Below are 12,533 nucleotides of genomic sequence, written 5' to 3'. Positions count from 1 at the left end.
AGGTACGATTATACAGGTAGTGATAGAAATGGAGAGTTTAAATACATTATGTGTACATACTCAGGACAGATGGAAGGAGACACTTCACACAGAGATTGGGGAGGGGGTGGAATGGGTTACCTAGTCATGTTGCTGAAGGAGACACTTCTTCACACAGAGAGTGGTGAGGGGATGGAATGGGTTACCTAGTCATGTTGTTGAAGGAGACACTTCTTCACACAGAGTGGTGAGGGGATGAAATGGGTTACCTAGACATGCTATGGAGGCAGAATCATTGGGATCCTGTAAGACCCAACTTGACAAAGTTTTGAGATCAATTGGCTACTAGGAACCAGTTAGCTTAGACGGGCCGAATGGTTTGTAAATATTCTTCTGTTCTTGTATCATCAGAACTAGTCTGAACTCTCCCAGCTCTCTTCAAGAACCACCAGGCTGCAACACTCCATTCTCAGCACTCCAGAACCCTAGAAAAATACCCTGTTGACTTCCAGAACCTTTGGAATCAATCAATCAATTTTTTTTATATAGCGCCTTTCATAGTGGACCACCATCACAAAGCGCTTTACAAGATGCAGTATCAATAAGATAATGCATAATACTTTAAATACAGAGAAATGCATAATGCATGATATACAGTAAAAAAAAAAAAATTTAAATAGCAATGCATAATACATGAAATAGTAGCAACAACACAGCAGCTAATAGCAGATATCAGGCTTAAAGAGCATGGAAAGCAAGAGAGAACAGGTGGGTCTTGAGAGTTGATTTAAAGTGCGCGACGGTGGGAGCATCACAGACCAAAGCTGGGAGAGAGCTCCAGAGAGTCTGAGCCATGAAGCTAAACAAGCGTTCTCCGAGTGTGGTGCGCTTTTGCTTGAGGATAACAATCAGGCCAAAGTCGGAGGACCTCAGCTTGAGGGCAGGGACATAGCGGGTCAGCAGGTTGAGGAGGTACTTGGGACCTGTGAGATGAAGGGCTTTGTAGGTGAACATAATCCTGAACCTTACAGGTAGCAAGTGCAGCTGGGCAAGACGGGTGATGTGATCTCGTTTTTTTTACATCTAATAAGAATACTGGTAGTGGCATTCTGAACTAGCTGCAGGAGACATCGAGAGGAGACAAATGAATGATACAGTATGGAGAGGGCTTTGGGTGTTGAATTTCAAGCTGTATTTCTACAACTGTAGTTTGATTTACAACACAAAAAGCCCTTTTACGAGTTCCAGCACATCTCCACTCACAGCAAACAGGTAATAAACATGATTTATTTCTCAACACTTTTGAAAGACACCCCTTTTATGGAAGAGTGTAAAACTGCATGTGTGTTATTTGAAGGTTTAATAAAAAAAAAAAAAAATTGAATTTTACTTTCTACCCTTCTTAAAGAGTACATAAGGACCTTTTTATTTTATTGTGTTACATGTTCCCATGTGTTGCTACAACTGTTTACGTAAGGTGTGTGCATTGTTTTAATTAATTTTTTTTTTTTACATTTTGACCACTTTTTTTAACTTTTTAAATTGCATTCCCTACCTCAAGATGGCTTTCCATGGACCTCTCGGAACTACATTTCTCATCATCCTCCTGCTCACTGGTAAATCCATCTCAGTTACATATGTGAGGGGGAGGATGATGGGAAATGTAGTTCTGAGCGGTCCATGCAGGTACATGGGAAGCCATCTTGAGACAGGGAATGCAATTTAAAAAGTTTTTAAAAAGTGGCCAAAATGTAAAAATAAATTAATTAAAACAATACACACACCTTACGTAAACAGTTGTAGCAACACATGGGAACACGTAACATGGTAAAATAAGAGTCCTTATGTACCCTCTAAGATTCGATTTATGACTTTTGATCAGTTGATACTCTGGGAAAACAGAGCTGTGTGCTAGCTCTGTCATTAGAAATTTTTCCTTCTCATGTCAACCCTCCAGTTTTCACAGTGCTCCTACACTGTGTGAACTTTGTGTGTATATGGTAATCGAACGTGACAGAGAGACTTTTCTTTCACAAATTGGTAAGGTCAGCTGAGTTATCCAAATCTAGTAAACACTCAACAATTCTAAATTTACAATAAATTCAATAACTAGAAGTCTTTCTCTGTGTCTTCAAAACGTTGACGACACCGTCATTAATTTTTTTCTTTTAGTATTGCTAAAGCTGAAAGAGTTAAAACCAAAACCCCCTTTTAATGATAGGAGCAGATTCAATGCCTTCACTGTAACTTGAATATGTTTCACGTGGATAAGACAGAGCCTTTAAATAAAATTAACCTTTGCATGCACTTTGGGCTTGTGTATCCTTGTTTGTGTGAGTGGTCCTTGCATACAGCATGTGAGCTTGGTTTAGTGGTCTCCTGTAACGCTCAGAACTTTCACTGGGCCTCAACTGAAATATTAAATAACAACATGGATGTTGTTTACGATTGGGTTTGACACCTTTCATGTAATAGATAGGCAGTCTGGTGGCAACTCCCCAATTAATCTCCATGCCCGCCTCTGTTGTTTTGTATTCACTTCCAATGTGTTGCTAGCTGCGGACAGCACTGCCATGCGGCGCCGTCTCATGTTCCCCAGTGAGAAAGTTCTCTATTCGCCTGCCATGGCAACACAGGTGCCAGATCTCCCGGCTGTCGCCTTTGTGTTCCGCGCCGTTTCGGAAACAAAATCACACATCACCTGGGGAAATAGCAGCCCGTGCGCGCAAAGCCTTATAGATTCACACATGCATGGTTCTAATACAAACAGGACAGCGTGCAACTGCAAGACACTGATAAAAAGTGAAACATGATTGCAAGCATTGCGGTCGATGAACAAACTCTTCCAGGGTTCTTTTCACGTTTGCAGGTGTATGGCATTTGCAATCTGGGTCCTATAGCCCGCGCATTACATTTGTGTTTTATACAAACATAAAGGCATCCGTGCACATCAGAGCGTCTATAAATGAAGAAAAGGTGCTGACTGATATACTTTGTATATACTGGAGATGGTACTGATGAGGTCATACAATAGTTCTTAGCAATGGTAAACTCACCTGATGGATGGTATATGGGCGGGACGGGACGCACATCGAAATAAACTTCTCTGTGTTCTTTATGGCGTGACCACTGATGCTGTGCAGCAAAACCACTTACATTGTATTATAAAACACACACACACACACACATATATATATATATATATATATATATATATATATATATATATATATATATATATATATATATATATATATATATATATATATATATATATATATATATATAGATAGATAGATAGATAGATAGATAGATAGATAGATAGATATATAGATAGAAAGATAGATAATTAATCCAATAATTGAACTAATAATTCAAAAATATACATAGACACATCATTATATAAAGTTACAGATTTGAATTATATTATATCCCTGGCTTTGAGCTTGTATAAGTGACGGCGTCTTGTCGAGTTCTGCCCCATTCCCTGAATACTTTGAGATATGCGTTTCGTTTACATCCCGCTCTGCTGTTAGGCGAACCCCTCGTTGCTGTACATAACGTGATTGAAATATACGCTCCGTCTAACCTGACACGACGCGTGTACTTTTTAACTGTATTTAGAGACTAAAATTGAAGCCGCATTTAAAATCATGTAAACGTCTATCTAAATACTTCGTCTTTTCCATATACCGCGCGGGTAATACGATTACAGCTGTCGGCCGTAGTCTTGTCATTGAAATATAACCGAATTGCGAATAGCAATGTGATAAATATGTAATTCAAACAATGCTAGCGTATTAGTAAGTGCTTCATGCAAGTTTTATTGAACCACAATGTAAGAAAGAATGATGAAATGTTGCGAGGCACCGTTCAGTGTCATAAATATTGAAACATGGTAAGGCTAACAGACACGTACACAAAAAAAAACCGCGTCACAGTCAAAATAATGTAAGGGATTATGCAGTAAATGAATATCTCTGCAAACCTCTTCAGAATTTAGGAAATCTGTAACGCTTTTTCACGTGGGACCAAGTTTGGCATTTATTAAATGGGAATCAGCCTTATAGTGCAAATTAGATATAATGTTTATGTAAAGTACATCTATCTGGATAAAGGCGTCAGCTAAGTTAATTATGTATTATATATTTGAAGGAGGTGTATATAGGTTTGAAGGAGATACAACTGCAGTGTACAAAAATAAAAGATGGAGGAAAAAAGGTTTTTTTTTATGGATATACACAGCAGGTATTACTAGCGTTGTGGGGTCAACATTTGAGAACATGTTCCCACAAAGACAGTAACTCCTGAAATAAACGAGGCGTGGGGACATCCCCACTTTGTAAAACACTTTTTAAAGAACTAAATATGCCTTTAAAAATAAATAAATAAATAAAAGTGCCAAAATATTGAGTTTGTTGTCTGTGGAGTTTTGTGTGACTGGAGTTAGAAATAGTAAATAAAAATACAGTGAGAGTCAATGAGTCCCCACAAGCATAGAAATGCAAACGTGTGTACGTGTGTCGGGATGTTTTGGGCAAAAGCCCTTAACCTGTGTAGAAAGAAATGTGTGTGCGTGTGTGTGTGTGTTTATGATGTCTAAAATGTACATTTAATTTGTGATCCCGAAAGCTCGCAGAAAACCACGCGGCGATGAATAATTTAATCAACCAAGAAGCTGAATTCGGCACAGCCATGCTACTGCAAGCATGTATGAACTTTCAACTCCAGTGGTTTGATTTCCTCTGTGTATAGTTGGTGGGGCTGGCAGAGAGCTGAAAGGTCATATTGTCACATGATATGGGAGTTGGCATCTCAGCACCTTGAATCGAATGAAAAAGCAAGTGCTGGATGCGAACTGCAAAGCACACGGTTCAAAGATGAACGTTTTAGCGTTCAACTAGACTGAGCGACCTCTGTAATTGACAGGCAAGTCTTTTGCTGATGTCAGTAATTTACCCATCAGCCGCTAGGAGGTGAGGATTCATTGCACACTTTGCTGGCCCCGTTGGCTGCTCTACTGACAGTGAGTGAAAGCGAGTTCTATCTTTGGATCACGCTGGGTGGTCTGCTAATTACAGAAGTGGGCAGAGGGTTCACGTAGAATGGGGAAACAGCATTAATAAATGTGCCTTTGTGTTGAAGAAATGGGCGAGGCTGCATGTCACACGATGTTCCGCATTCGACACACAGGGGAATGTTTTATATATAGAGAGTGCTGAAAGAACTGAAACAGGGTTGGCAGTTTGGCAGGCTATTTTTGAGGGAGGGTGTTGTTTGGATCCAGCCGATAACAGAATTGTGGACCAGTCGTGTCTTCCCTGTTAGTTTGCTGTCCAGTAGCTGCGAATTGAGGCTTCATTGCGGTGTCCTGTCACAGACATGATTTCGCTTGTCTCTAGACCAGCGCCAGAAAGTATGTTTAAGTAGCTTTTATAATAGGATATAGTTATTACCACCCCTCTGCAATCTGGATCACGCAACAAATTGGGTTACCTAAAATTCGTCAACACATATGATTTTGCGGGTGAATTACAGCAGCCAATCACAGCATTGGCAGCGTACCATTTTCTGGCGTCACGGCTACGCGTACCACATTGTGACTACACCACTATCATTCTGAAATGCATTTATTTGAAAGGTTTTGGATTATTGTTATTTTTTTTATGTTTATTAGCTATCACATTAAGTTGCAGTATTTTAAAATAACATTTAAATATATTTCAGTACCTGAAAACATTCACCCCCCCCCCCCCCCCCCCCCCCCCCGAACCGAATTAATTATGATGCCACTAGTTTTTTTAAAAAATTCAAACCAAAGCAACGTACGCGCCGCTTGTCTGCAAAACCAACTGACAAGAGATTGAGAAAGAAAAAAAAAAAGATTTTAAAAGGAGAGTAAGAAAAAAACTGAACCATACAGGACAATTAGAAACAACAATTAAGCATCTTTTAACACAACAAAAAATCGTCTACATGAAACGCCTAAGACATGCGTTTACAGCAGTTGTACAGCCAAGAAATTATGCAGCTTCTCGAATTACACCGGAGAAATTAACATGAGGTAAAATAAAAGAAAGAAAAAGTATATATTTTTTAAATTATATTGGGCTAGAGTGTACTGACATAGTGCTATATTAGGTCTTTTTTTGTATCACCTAGAATTAAATTATTCAGCTCCATAAAGTGGAATGAATCCTGCTGCATAATGTTACCTTAGCGTATAGTTAGATACCGCTTTGTAGTTTTCCATAAACTTAACGGAAAAACTGACGACAATTGAAAAATATGACATTTCGAAATCGAATTACTGTACTAGTATTATGGCTTTTGCGATGTAATTTTGTATTATTATTATTTTATTACATGATGTTAAAAAAATTGTTTATATTTTTAAAAAGGTGTCTCGATATTAAAATTTTAGGTGTTGCAAACATTTTGGCAATAGCTGTACGTTCTTCTACCAACTATAAATACTCGAACAAGTGACAATTGTTTATATATATATCAAATTAAAATTAAAATATGAATACGTATTTTACTGTAGGTTTGGGCGCATTTTTGTGTGGTGGCAGTAGGGGCTATAGTTTCAGCAGTGAAAATATTAAGTCGTATGGTCACCCAAATTATCAGTGAGTTAATTCACTGTTCACCGTGGGTTGGGAAAGAAATTAATGAGTAATGTTGTTAACATGGTATAAGAAATTTCGTGTATTACTAGCTTGAATTAGCAATTTTAAAGGGTGTGTTTGGGAAAGTTTTCAAGGCGTATTGTGTTTAGTCAAAACACATCCCTCATTTTGTTTTTATGTAATAGAGAAGATACACCATGGAGTATTTACTCCTCTTTTAAGGCTGGCCAAAAACCCACAAGCCCCCATCACTAGGGTTGAATGTTTTTTTGTTTGTTTGTTTTTTATACTAGATCTCTCAACACTTGCTGTATATATAACAAAACAAAACGAACACACAATCACAATTCACATCTTAAGATATTAACTTTATTAAAACTCCCACAATAAAACAAGGCTTGTAAATAGAAGCTTTAATAATTGAAGCAGAGTCACCTCTAGTTTTATGTAATGAAAGCAAATTGATTACATGCCAGGCATAGAACAGTGTGCCTTGCTCCAAGCTGCATTATTTTTTTAATACATTAAAATCTACTTTGCTACTGTACAGTTACAATAAGATGCTGTCAGAAAATGTATCAGCTACTTGCACCTATGGCTATATATGTATTTTTAAACCCATAAACCACCTTTGTGTTTTCTGTTATGTCACAAGATACTTGGAGTTCTACATTTTACACCGAATTGTCATTGATAAAATGGATTTAAAAATAAATAAAAAAGATAGATTTATGAATTCCAAAAATGAAATGTCCTGAGCTGTTTTAGTTCTGGTTTGGGATAGCCTCGAAGGGTGTGTGTGAAAAGTTGCTGTCCTGAACTCTTAGAAGGTTATATTGCCGTACAGCTGTTTATTCACCTCAAAATCTGCAGACAGACGATTTGCATTTGGATGATTTGCATGGCTGGAGAAGCAGGCTGTTCATGCTGTCTCAAGCTACTCGCTTAGAGCCATTGCAGTTAATATCACACTTTAAATCATGCCAACGGCTCTTTGGCATGCCTTACGTTTAAATGGCGTTGGAATCTGAAGCTCGATGAAAAACCTTTTTTTTTTGCTTTTGTAAGAGACCCTACTTTGCACTGTTATTGGTCACTGCTGCTGGTATAGGTTTTTTTCGTGATGGATTTATCCCCTCAGCTTATTCTAAATATAAACTGTTGAAGGATGTTGTGTGAGGCCCTCGGGGCGATCTTCTAAAAAAAGAGATTAAAGCACAAGCATTTAAGAGCTTCTAATCTTGTATTATTAATAATAATAATAATAATAGTGAACGGTCAAACAGACAGTATCTATATAAAGAATGAAGTGCATTATAAGGCTGTAATTTTCTGAAGGTCTTCCGGTGAGACTAGAAATTCACACAAGCAGAATCCTGAGTGAAAGCTACAGCTTTATATGGACCAGCAGTGTTTACTTTATCTGTTATACTTAGCTGTAAATGATTTGATTTAGGATTTTGAAAATTTATCACACATCTGTTATCAATAAATAACATTTACTACTGATTTTATTAATAATAATAATAAAAATAATAAATAAATAAATAAATAAATGCACCAAAAAATCTAAGTATCAGTAAATGTAAATAATAATTCACACATTTCTGTAAACAGGATAACTGACTCCACCACCAAATATATAATTCCCATTAAAACTGATACATTTAACAATGAAATGTAAAAAAAAAAAAGAAAAAAACTAATATGGATGATTACACACTTTTTTTATATTAATTGACAGTTGTGAACATTCTACAAAGCTAGCGAAGAGATCATACCCCTAGTAATCTAATGGCCATTAATGGACTGCATGGCCATGGTATCGGATGTGCCAAGGCTACTGGAGCTGTCGAGTTGGATGCTAAGATTGGCTTTCTGGGCCAGCTTCTGACAATACTCGAAGTTGGACTTCTTCACCCATTCTGGGGTGTTCCTTTCTGGCTTGACAAGAATGGTGTAGGACTTTCTCAGGAACAGAAACCCCAGGGAGCTGTAGGCGGAGAGGAGAATGGCACAGGCGATGACAGTGGTAGCCGTTTCGCCCTCACTGGGTTCCAGTACCGGCACGGCGGACGACCAGATGGCATAGAAAGCCATGGTGGAGAAGGAAATGCCCTGGGAGTCATTGAAATTGGACGGCAGAGAGTGGCCCTTGATGGCAGCCAAGACGGTGCACAGAGCCAAGAAGCAGAGGTATCCAATGACAAAGTAGGTTGGGACCCGAGATGGGTGGTAGCACTCAATGTTAATCTGAGCTTCTACTTTGGGAAACACATACCTGGAATAGGGGGGGCTGAACAGGAGCCAGAGGAGGCAGATCAGGAGTTGCGCCGAGTTCCCAAGGAGAAGGATGATGAGGTGTAGCCTTGTTTGAAGCTTGGTGGGTCTGCCAGTGGGGCTGGCAAAGGCGCATAAGATCCGGACGGTCTTGGCCAGGGTGCTGGTGAAGAAGAGGCAGAAGCCGAGGGCAAACAGGGGCAGACGGGCCCGGCATTTCCAGTCGGTCGGTTGGCCGATGTAGAAGAATGTGCTGAGGAACGAGAAGAGCAAGCCTCCAGCACTGCAGTAGAAGATGAACCCCCCTGCTGTTTTGACAATGGGGGTGTCCCAGTGCAGAAGGTAGACTGTGAAGAGGCCAGCGGTCATGGCAGCCCCGGTTGAAGCCAGTGTAGCCAGGGCAATCCCCATTGGTTTGGACCAGTGCAAGTAGACATAGGACTTTTCCCAACATGAGCTGCTTCTGTGTAGAGACCACTGGTTTGATGAGCATGGCCAGCAAGCATCATAGGCTGTGAAGAAATACAGTCTATGGTGTTCATTTGCAACTTGAAAAAAAAAAACAAGTTTTTTTTCTTTTGCATTGCCTGCAAATCCTCTTTAGTGATTTTGAGTTCTGTTACTCCAATCTCAAGTTTTTTTTTGTCATGTTTCTCTAGATGTGCCTTTAACTGGCTTCGAGCTGCTCTAGGCTTTGTGCTGGCACTGAACAGCCTTCTTTAAAGCCAGTCAAATCATGTGACAATGGGACCTTGCCAGGGAGGCTGGAAGGGTTGAAAGGTCACTTTCACCCCGTTCACACTTGCGGTTTAGGCCAGCCCAGGGCTGCCGTATCTCCCATGAGTGAACGCTCGAAAAATGAAAAGGCGGCCCTGGGCGGGTGAAATTTAGACCAGCTTTTTCATGTGGCCTAAAGTACCAATGCTGCCTCAGGGTCGGCCTATCTGCATGTGTGAATCAAACGCAGGCCCTGGGTCGGCCTTAACGCGTCAGTGCGGTGACGTAGCTCAAACCACTCCCCTACTAGGTCGAGTGTAGTAGATCAAAACAATGTCGGTTTTAAGGGTTAGCACCTGGGACAATGCTGAAATGAACCCTTAGCGGTCCATTTATCAGCGTTTGTCAGGCAAGTCAGGTCCAATTTATTTTCGCACGCGTTGTTTTAATTTTTTTTTCCCCCAGAGTAAAACAGGTTTAAAATATATTGAATCACAAAAGGGCAGTCCTGCATCTCCAGCCAGAACCCACTCCTTGTTCACTGTATTTTTCACATACCGCTTTATAGACGTACATACTCTCCCGATCACTCGTTTTATCTCAATAATGCGATCCAAGTCATTATTTTATTACTATAACATCTCAAAAAGCTCTGCAGATGTCTGTGATATTCTTTGAGTGCTGGATGCAGAAGCAGCTCTCTCCTTTATGTCCGTGTTATCTCTGGTGAAAACCTGCAAGTTTGTCCGAGAACTCTCGGAAATACTGAGCAGCAGGCCAGAAATAAACCCCCCACGGATCTTGGATTTTATGGAACCTATGGCGATCACCAGCCCATTAAATAGCAATGGGGAATGCACTGAATACACCGACACTTTTGACGATGATGATGATGGGTCAGTCATGAATGGTAAGCATTTCTTCATCGTACAGCTTTCATTAAAACGATAAAACTTGCTCTCTCGCGCGCTCGCTCTCTCTCTGTATGTGTGTGTGTGTGTGTATATATATATATATATATATATATATATATATATATATATATATATATATATATATATTTATATATAATTTCAGATTGTAGCTAAGATTGTAAATCTCAGTATTGATAAATAATGCATACAACGTTGCATTTTCAGTCACCATTAATATAATAATCTGTATTGTGACTAATGTAATGTACACGTCCTTGTTTTCTGCATTTAGGCATGATCCAACACGATCGCTTCTTTCCACAGTAACCGACTGCACTGTCAACACACGCCTTTATCGTATCTTATGCAATAAGTACAGTACAACAGTGTTGCAAAAAATAAGATTGCATTAGTTACGTCTGCAAATTTCCCAGCTCAATCTGTTATATTGACTTCAGGGAATGCAGTGTTTACGTCACTGTTTACATTCCCGACAAGCACTTCGCTGCAATTTAGGCTTTCTTTTCAGCCACATATGTGAACGCACTTAGGCTCCCTAAAACCTCAACTGTGAACGGAAATTTTGAGATGGCTGACTCAGTAAGTGTGAACGGGGTGTACGTCATGTGTTTTGAAGATAACGTGAATGGCTTTTCTGTGCCAGCACTTTGCATCTGTAGGTAGAAGCCGAGTAAAGGCAGAGTTAGAGAAAAATGATAACTCAATAATGGAGCCACAGAACCCAGAATGTGTCTGAAGGGAAATGTAAAAAATAAAATAACATTTTTAAAAATGCCATTCAAATTACATTTAAAGCAGCAAACTAATTAAAATACTTCTGGTCATTTGGGAACTAAGTGGTGTAAAAAAAGATACATGAAACAGAAAGAGACAGTCAGGTATAGTTTCCACATGATGTGCTGCACATTGTCACAACTTCCACTTGGGTGCGCTATTTTCCCTCTTGGGCGTTAACTTCTGAAGGATGTAAAAGTGGGTCACGGCAGATGCATCTGTATTTTTTTTCTGTAAATGTAACTTCAAAGACTATCCGTTGGCTTAAAAAAAATAAATTGAAATGTAAATTGTAACCAAATACAATTGAGGACCTCTGATGAAAAACAACACCATCATAATCTACAATCACATTATGTGCATGCGTAAGAAGTCTTAAATACACACAGACCACAGCCTCCCAGATTCTGCTACAGATTGCCGAAACCAAAATCACGACTGCATAAGCGTTTCTATATGTGGTCCACTATGGAAGGTGCTATATAAAATAAAGATTAATTGATGTAAAAATATAAATGTGATTACATAAAATCTCAGCTCAAAGCTAAACTGTTTTTCCAGTTGCACCCATGTAAAAGCCAGATGACCAAGCCAAGCTCAGTAGTATGAACCAGCATGAAATTATTATTTTTTCTGCTTTTCATATTGCCAGTGCAGGCGCTGTTGGGTTACCTGTCCCATTGCTGTAGGTTCCCGGCTTACAGTCAATGCACTCATAGCAGCAATTTCGGGGGAGGTATGGATGCATCTTCTTCGCCTGTCCAGGAGAGCAGGTCCGGTTACAGTGTGACTGCGGTACCTAGGACCCAGAGAATCAGAGATACTGTAAACCACACAAGTCCTGCATCAATTGCAATCTCCTATATTCTCTGTTCTGTCGGGCGGCCCCGTGCCATTGGCTGTCATCAGCACCACACATCAAAATGAAATAGTGAGAATATTAACATTTATGCCTGTGGTGCCCAGCTTTTGGAATGTGAAGCAGCTAATGCAATCACACGAGGATGACTTTGTTTAAGAGGACGATAATTTACGAGGAAGATGTAGTCAGTTTGCATTAATGAAGAATTTAAAAAAAAATGTACTTATACTTATTATGTACAGTTGGGTGTGCGCTATTCCTTGTATTTCTGTAGTGTGCAATTCTGGTAAAGCTACATCATTTAAGCTGCAGTTGTCTTGCACCAATACAAACAAGGCTTTACAAATGTTTTTT

This window comes from Polyodon spathula, chromosome 16, assembly GCF_017654505.1.
Source record: "Polyodon spathula isolate WHYD16114869_AA chromosome 16, ASM1765450v1, whole genome shotgun sequence".
Lineage (NCBI taxonomy): Eukaryota > Metazoa > Chordata > Actinopteri > Acipenseriformes > Polyodontidae > Polyodon > Polyodon spathula.
This window is presented reverse-complemented; position numbering follows the sequence as displayed.